The 9,225-nt window shown below is 35.9% G+C and overlaps 1 long non-coding RNA gene across 10 annotated transcripts; it reads right to left on the reverse strand.

Moving 5' to 3' along the window:
• Window positions 1-2,293: 2,293 nt before the first annotated feature.
• On the reverse strand, window positions 2,294-4,372 carry LOC140991831 (uncharacterized). 10 transcript variants are annotated; one of them, XR_012171455.1, is made up of 6 exons: window positions 4,302-4,372; window positions 3,847-3,871; window positions 3,218-3,477; window positions 3,034-3,141; window positions 2,840-2,926; window positions 2,294-2,727 (listed from the first exon to the last, which is right to left on the reverse strand). It is a non-coding gene; the product is annotated as an uncharacterized lncRNA (long non-coding RNA). The 10 variants fall into 10 exon arrangements; XR_012171450.1 differs by having other exon boundaries at window positions 3,847-3,900; XR_012171433.1 differs by having other exon boundaries at window positions 3,218-3,749; window positions 3,847-3,900; window positions 4,302-4,346.
• Between the last annotated feature and the right edge of the window lie 4,853 nt (window positions 4,373-9,225).

A 9,225-nucleotide genomic window follows, 5' to 3' on the forward strand; every position in this document is an offset into this window, starting at 1 on the left:
CCCAGACGCGACCCTAGTGTAGACAGACATGACGATATTCTTGGAGGTGGTAGAAGACCACCACCACCGCTGATGGATGCAGCTAGCCGCGTACTGGAGGGTATGGTTAGGCTTTTGGAGCAGGTGCAGCAGGCTCCCAGACCTCAGACCGATATATATGAGCAGTTTAGGAAGCTCAACCCGATGGAGTTCAGGGGCACCACTGATCCATTCTTGGCAGAGGGTTGGATTCAATCCTTGGAGCTACACTTTCAGTATCTAGATATAAGGGATGGAGACCGGGTCAGGTGCGTCACATATATGTTGAGAGACGAAGCATCCCCCTGGTGGGAGGGAGCACTGGACGGGCTGGACTTGGCTACCCTCACATGGGATCAGTTCAAGGAGGCATTCTATAGTAAGTACATCCCAGCTGATGTCAGGGGCCGCCCGACGAGGGAGTTCATGAGTCTCCGACAGGGGGACTCGACTGTGGCGGTGTTCATCCGCAATTTTGACAGGGGCTGCCATTTTGTGCCCATAATTGCTAGAGATGCCGCCTAGAAGCTGAGGCATTTCATGGATGGGCTGAGGCCGACCTTGCGCCAGGACGTGATGCTGATGAGGCGACTTGGTGCACTTTTCAGGCTTAGCAGGCCTTGAGGGACATTGATTTTGAGATGCAGCGGAAGCGGCATCAGGCCCAGTCCAACTCCCAGCCGCAGAAAAGGCAGTTTACAGGGCCACCAAGGCAGCAAGGGCAGCATAAGCCCCAAGGACAGGTTAGGGAGCCCCAGCAGTAGAGACCTCCGCAGGAACTAGGGGCACCTAAGCCAGAAGACCGTCGACCATGCGCGAAGTGCAACAGGGTCCACCTCGGCAAGTGTTTATAGGGGACCTACAGATGCTTCACATGCGGACAGGAGGGTCACAAGGCGGCAGACTGCCCTCGGAACAAAGGCCCCACTACTGGCAGGGCATATGTGATGCATGCCGAGGAGGCTGAGGTGGATCCAGATTCTATGTTGATTACTGGTAACTCTTATTTTTAAGATTTTAATTTATCGTTTAACTGCATGGATTATGTGTTCGGTATGAGAATTGAATTAAGGGTTTGATAACGTAGAATTTATTTAGGATGCATGCTCTACCTAGTTGGATTTAAGGATTAAATTGTGTAAATTGAGACTCTTAAGGACCGAATTGTAATAACAGATAATATGAGGACCTATTTGAAAAAATTGAATTTTAAGGTGTTATTTTCGAATTTTCTAAATTTTGGGAATTAATTCTTAGTTTCAGAGGATTTTACGGTTATAAGGTGTAATTTTCGAAAATTTGTGTAGGGCCAAAAATGTAAATTTCGAAACTTTAAGGGACAATTTGCAATTTTTGAAATTTTGAGATTTAAATTCGAAATTTTTGAGGAATACTTGGGGTTAAATTATTAATTTCGAGGAGTCTTGGATAATTGCTGGCAGAAAAATTTCTTCAGTTTCAACGTGAACAAATTTGATGGTATATTTTGTCGGAGGAAGGACATATATTTCAGGTATAACTACGCATGCATTGCTAGATTCTAGAGCAACAAATTCGTTTACATCCGAGACGTTCGTTCAGTGACTAGATATCATACCAGTGGCATTGGATTCAGGGTTCAGAGTTTCGACACTACAAGAAAAACTCTCATTAACAACGGTTTTTCACCGTTGTCATAGCCCCAAAAAACCGTTGTTAAATGACGTGTTGTTAAAAGGAGTGCTCAAAGACAACGGTGAAAAACCGTTGTCTTTTGTTAAAAGACAACGGTTTGACCACGGTTTTTCACCGTTATCTTTAATGTAGTCCATAATAGTTTAACAACGATTTTAAACCGTTGTCTTTGAGTATATTAGACAACAGTTTTACAACTTATTTAAACTGATGTCTTTGGGTGGAGCAGACAAAAGTTTGACAACAAAAAAAACTGTTGTCTTTTGTTTGAGATGGACAATATTTTAAAAAAAAAAACCGTTGTGTTTGCAATTGGTAGGCAATAGTTTGACAACGGTTTAAAACGTTGTCTTTGATTGCATTTGCATCATTTTAAAACTGTTGTGTTATTTAAATAATAAATTTACAGAAGCGTTGTCTTATATATAAAAGATAAATTGTTTAAATAATTTAAAATGTTGAGCTAACTACACTCTAAACTATATATCAATCAAACCTAATATAAAATCAATCCAAACATCATCAAAGTACCATTGATCAAGAACCTACATGCATGAATTACAATGGACTTGTTATCAATATACGCCTAATCTGCCAACAATTAAACCCAAAAAATATGTAGCCATATTCCACAAACTTTTGAGTCAAGTTTACAAAACTAAATAGTATCCAAAACAGATAGAGAGTCGCACTTATGAATTCCAAAATATCTTGTTTTGTTGGATCAAATTTCTTCGCTTTTGCATCCACTAAGATATCATTTTTCCCTGTGAAAACAAGAATCAAGTTTAATGACAATATAATTAAATAATTAATAGTCAAAACAACGAAAAAATGATTAAAAATAAATTTTAGGCCTAGAAAAATTTCGGCACGACCTCTCCATAAATAGAATATATCAAACATTTAAAACACATGTAAAAGAAAAATGACTCAAATATTGACGTTGCAGTAATCATAAACAATCACGCACCGGTGCCGGCTAAGCACAATTCAAAAAATCCCAAGCAGCAGTTAACATGAGCCGGCCAGGCACTAAAATAACCAAACATCATTTTCAAATTAAATTACAGTCTCCTAAAAAGCAACTCTATACTTGCATCATATTATCACTTTCAAATGCAATAAGATGAAGTCATGTACAGACCTATTCATAAATATGATCTTGTATGCATTCGGCAACCTCGGAGCGCACTTCGTCAATTTCTTCTTGAGAGTACTCCGCTTTTGTGAACTGTGAACACACATAAATTATATGATCTTAAAGAACAAAGCGTAATTAACTTGAAAAAATGATAACTATTTAACTTCTAATTATTTGAGATAATAAAATAATATTACTATCGATCGCAGAGCATCCCCCTCGATCACTGCAACTTCTTGAGCAATTTGTCTCATAAATTTCATCACGTAATATCCGCATTGTTTCGCACCTACCTACCTAGGAGCCTAGCTTAAAAAATTTCAAATTGTTAATGACCAATATACACATTAAAATATTAGATTGAAATAGAAGTACACATACCTTGATTATTTCCCATTGCAGATGTTTTCTTCCTTTCCTTCCTTTGTTCGAATTAAACAATCTTAAAGCCTTTCATATATACATTCAACAAAGTTGATATATGAGTGTTTTGACTAAATTAAATGCATAATAAAAATCATATATAAACTCACATTTCCACAACATATTTCCGATCATCATCGCGAATGCGATGTCTTAGGGAATCCAACAAGTAAACAATCTCCTTATAAGGTTCAATGACAGTGAGATTCCAATGGAAGCTACACACAAAAACATAATCAGTGTATACAATTCACTAAAAAAAGAAATTGAAAATGAAATTAAGAAGGTTAATTCCCCGTTGGCACCAAAACCAATTGATTAACTGATGTACCACTCAGCCTATCCGCTAAAGAACTCGCCCTCTGGTTCAACCGTTCAGTTTTGCCTATTTTTTCGTGTGTGGTTTTTTGAAAGTTTGGGATGCTGTGCGGATTTACAAATCTGAATTTATTAATCTTCTTTTCTTTCACAAATTTTTTTATAAAGATGCCTACCATTTGAGAAAAAAATTAGAACTATGTTAAATAATAAATAATAAATAATAAAGTTTGTGCTTCTTATAAGTGTAAGGTAATTCGAAGACTTACCATATGTAAACAACCACACAATTTCCTGAAATTGGCTCCAAGTGATACAAAGGACTGATGTTAAGTTTTGAAAAAACAAAATTAAATGAGTGAAAAAAAACAGTCAATAATCACCAATAGAATTGACATAAACTTAAAAAAAAAATAAAAATGCTTCAATATGAAACGAAACAGATACTGGGCCAACTTTAAAGTTCAAACTCATAGTTTTTAAAAACAAATATTAACCAACCAAGATTCCAACCGAAAGGGTGCAAACCGTATGATCTCAAAAGTCAAAATTCATCAAATCCTCAAGTTTCTCACTCTCAGTCATCACAATTTGATATCGAAATCAAGACTCAAATACAAATTTTCAAATTAAGAGAGTATGATTTGGGTGTATTACATCATCTGTATATATGTTAGAATAGGGATGTAAAACAAAAGCTATATTGCAAAAAGGAGCAGCTTACAAGTTTACTGCAGAGAGAGGTTAATGCAGCGGCGTCGGTGGGCGACTAGTGTTTGTGAGGAGATTGTTAGAGTAGATGCCCAGCAAGCCAACGGTTGGCTAGGGAATTTACTGACTCAAGTGTAATAAATAATCTTTATTTTAATATTATTCATTATTACATGGTTTGTTATTTCTTTATTTGTATACCCATGTAAACAACATAGATAAAGACCTTGATTATATTTTAATACAAATGAATCGTAATTCGATGTTGGAACTCATTTGTAAACACTGTATGATCTAAATTCGTTCCTAGTCGATTCAGCCGCCTAAAACATGGATAAAGGTCGCTTGAGCTCGAGACTAGCATCTGTGATGTTGTGTACCGCATTTCTTGGTAAGGGCATAGATATGTCAAACATGCATATGGGTAGTCATATGATGATTATACCGAACAACCCTCTCTCGGACTTTCCAAGTGGTTATCATTCATCGAAAGAATAAGTCCGTGGTTATGATTGTACACCATTAGTCCTTATGACCCAGGAAAACACTGAGGCTCTATATGCTAGGGCTGTGCTTTGACTTGTTACCGGCTCCAAGAGAGTAATCAGGTGGCGAGGTTGGTTACAGTTGCGACACATATAGGAGCCAGTGCATTGTAGTTGGAGATTCTCCACTCACCTACGGGTGTGGATATCCTATGTGATATGATGAAATAATAGTGTGTGGAATCTCTGGCCAGAGTATGAGATGTACGTTGGAGAAGGAGTTCTCCAATAGTACATGCGATGCCACTATTCATATGTGCCACATAGTTATCGAATTAATATACAACCTTCGATAAATCAATGGTTGCAGATTCGATCGGGATATATGATATGAAGGGACCGTACTGTACGTTAATCATAATCGACTGGTTCTTGCAGGCACTATCCGTGATACCTAGGGAGTCATGAGGCGATGCTACTAGACGCTCTTACCATGATTCGATGGGTTTAATCAGAAAATAATTTCTGACATTATCATGATCAAATGTTGGTGCATGGGATGGGGCAAATTAGGGTAAGCCCGAATAAAAGATTATTTCCTGAATCACAAAGAGTTGTGAACCCATGGCTAGTTGTATCCCTTAACCATTGAGGGTCACACAAGCACTGGTTTACTTGTTCGCGTTGAGATAATAAATTCAAGGAGTTGAATTTATAAGAAATAAGTTTGATATGATCAATCGATAAGCTAATAAATAAAGTTTATAAAAGCTTATAGAAATTTTGAGAGCATGACTACTAAAACAGTCAAAGGGAGTGCACCTGCTTTATTTAGACATTGGTGATCTCGATATTAAAGTGTGCATCATAATAACAAATAAGTTGAAATTGTCACATCGATGATATTGGATCGTCGATCGGGATTATGATGAGATTAATGTAATGTGAGCATGAATCATGGGCTTGTAAGAGTATAAGCCCATCATGTACATTTATTAAAGTTCAAATGGGCTTTAGCGATTAATTATATTTTAATTGAGTTAAAATATAGCCCATTAAGTTTTTATAAAATATGGTATTGATTTATGTAATATGAAAATATTTATGATACCATAATTTTAAAAACTTGCACACAAAGCAAAATAATAATGATGCATGATATTATTAGAAATATATGCATCATTCGAGATTGACCATGATATGGGATGCATTTTTTTGAATCTTTAATTAACTTAATTATTTAGATTAATTAAGTAAAGAAATGATTAGAAAAATAATAATAAGAATTTGATTCTTATTTATTAACATGCATCCGAGAGTTTCATGATTTGGCATGCAAAGATTTGTAGAATCTTTAATTGATTTAATTAAACTAATTAATTAAGTAAATTGAACATTAGACATAAATATAAGATTTTGATTCTTGTTTAAGGGATGAGGCATCCGAAAGTTTCTTCTACTTGGAGATACACTTTCGGCTCTTCCAATTTGGGTGCTGCTCCTCGATTTTTCTCTCTTGTTGCAAGAAGTTTCGGCCACCTTAATTAAGAGGTAGTGGGTCGATTTCTTCGGTGTTCTATCTCTACGCAAAACATCTTCTATACTTTCTAGTGCAAGTTAAAAGAGGAACAAGTAATCCGGTCGTGGACCTGATTTGAAGCTTAAAGAAGGAGATTTGAAGAAAGTTCGTAGGGATTTTCAACAAGAACTATATCCGCTAACCCCGGATTAGTTGGAGTCGTGTGAATATTTCACCAAAGGTATAAAGTTTTAAGCATCCTATGTATGTTTAATTTATAAAACCATACGAGTGCTCAAACAAATATTTTGATTGTCAAAATAAAATAAAAATTTTTAAATTTTCGCTGCGTTTTGTGCACGAGAAAACCGAGATCCAACAGAGATGATGAGAATGGTGTGAGCAGAATGAAGAATGAAGAATGAAGAATGAAGAATGAAGAATGAAGAAGTCGATTAAAAATCTAGGGCTTTTCAAAAAAAAGATATTGGGGGCGTGAGCAGAATGAAGAATGATGAAGACGATTAAAAATCTAGCGAAGCTTGCAGCGCGATGAAAGAAACCCCTAAACTAATTTTCGTTTTGTGGCATCGATTCGGTGATTTCAAATGGAAAGAAAACAGAGGGTTGACGGGATTGGCATTTGGGCTTGGGATATGGGCTATCTTTTTCTTTCTTAATATTACATGTGTGTGTTAGTATAATTATTAAATAAAATAATTTTTTAAAAAAAAAATTCAAAGACAACGTTTTAAAACAAAGTGTTGTCGTTTATCCTTAAAATTAAGATAAAAGACTACGGTTTATTTCAACCGTTGTTTTTGACCCTTATAAAACATTGCACAAAGAAAACCGTTGTCTTTGACCATCCAAAAAAAAATCATATAGACAACGGTTTTAAAACATTGTTGTCTTTCAAACTCAAAACACGCTCAATGACAACGGTTGGCCAAAACCGTTGTTTTAGACCCCTCAAAGCATGCACATAGACAACAGTTGATTAAAAGTGTTGTCGTAGCCTCAAAAAACAAGCTCATAGACAACGATTTTAAAAAACTATTTTCTTTGACATACATAACGCAACGGTTGTTTAAAAACCGTTATTTTTCAACAAAACCCGCTCAACAACAACGATTTTCAATAAAACTAAATGTAAAAAAAAAACGTTTTTTGAAAAATCGTAGTCTATTGGGTGTTGTTGAATCTCAATTTTCTTGTAGTGTGATTCCATCCGGGGATCAGATGTTCACTTATCAGATAGTGCAACGCCTGAAAAAAATCAGTCTACGTAAACTGCATGCATGCACAATTATTTTAATTGCTTAATTGTTTTATTTAATTAATTTTAAATGCTAGCATGATATTTTTATACGATTAAATGTATAATTGCATGATTAAATGATTATATGATATGATTTCATGAAATTAAGGATTTTACCCGAATATTCGATAACAGGCAGGGGAAAGGAGACCAGAAACGACCAAGGCAAAAATGTTTATTTTTATTTAAATAATGTCAAGGCTTCCTAATATGACTTAAAAATTATTTAATTTTTCCTAAAAATGTTGGAGTTCGAATTATTTTACGAGTCGAGCTCGATTTTTCCCGGGAAGCCGGTTTTGGGCAAACAAGGAGTTTTAAAATATCAAAAATATTATTTTATGGAAACTAATTTTATAAACTTTTATTATTTAAATAATTAAGTGTTATTGGACTCAATTTAATTAAATTAAGTAGGTCCAATTGCCTTTAAGAATGCAAGCCCAAAACCAAAGCCCATTTAACTTGTTAATTAAATTATAAATATGCAATCAAGGTCTTTTAATCACCATAAATCAGCCTCCATCAGCCGTGAAACACATCAAATCACACACCACAATTTCGAAAAAATAGGAGAAAGAAAAGCTTGTGTTATTCGTCGCCCGTTCGTCTTTCCTCTCCGACTATTGAAAATTCGAGTGTTATAAACGCAAAAGCACGTTTATTAAACTCTTTTAATATCATAAAAATCATATTATGCTTGATTTAATTTTTTATGCATGAAAAATATGATTGTTCGATTATTTTTACGGTAGAACGTACATTTTCAAAAACGCGATGATTTTATGTTTATTCGAAAAAAAGTTATGAATCCAAGGGGTTAAGCTGCCAATACATCATAAAAATATGATTATATTAGGGACAAAACATGATAAATTAGTCAAGAGAACATGATGGAATCGTAGGAAAAATTCAGAAATATATAGGAGCCATGGGTTGTTGTTGGGTTTACAAATTCAAGAGCTTGGTTCTTATGCATGAGGGTAGGTGGCTCGACCTGGTCTGGAGGTTGGGTCCTAGGGGTCATGGCTAGGTCCCGGGTTGGGTCCTAGGGCGGCTAGGGTTCGAGGTTTGGGCTGGGGAAGAGTCCACGTGAAGAGGGACTCTCCCCCACGCTCACGTTTGTGCAGCAGCGCCCATTGGGGCTCGTTGCTGGGGACAGGGTGGCTCTGGTAGGTCCTATAGGGTCTAAGGTTGATGGGCAAGGGCTGGTTCAGGGGATGGAATGGAGTGGTTAGCTGCTGGCTCGACTGGAAGTGGTTGGCGCAAGGAAAGCAAAGCTCGCAAGTTCTGGTGTGGCTATTAAAGGGGGCTCGCGGCTGGTGCTACTACTTAAATTATAATTCACCCAAGTGTAGGTTGTCTGCAAGTAATATATTTCGTAAGTACGAGATCGATCCAAAGAGAGGTTATTTTAAGTTTAAATTTATTAATTTATAGACTTCCAAATGCAAGAACGAAGTTTACAAATTCTAAATTTTGTCAAGGCTCGAGGATTTATTCTTGGTTTATACAATATTGTTTAACTAAAAGTAAAACAAAGGAAACCACTATAAATAATGGTTCCAAGAAAATTAAATATTTAAACACACATCTAATATAATATAGTTCA

The sequence above is a fragment of the Primulina huaijiensis genome, chromosome 1 (genome assembly GCF_012295235.1).
Source record: "Primulina huaijiensis isolate GDHJ02 chromosome 1, ASM1229523v2, whole genome shotgun sequence".
Classification (NCBI taxonomy): Eukaryota; Viridiplantae; Streptophyta; class Magnoliopsida; order Lamiales; family Gesneriaceae; genus Primulina; species Primulina huaijiensis.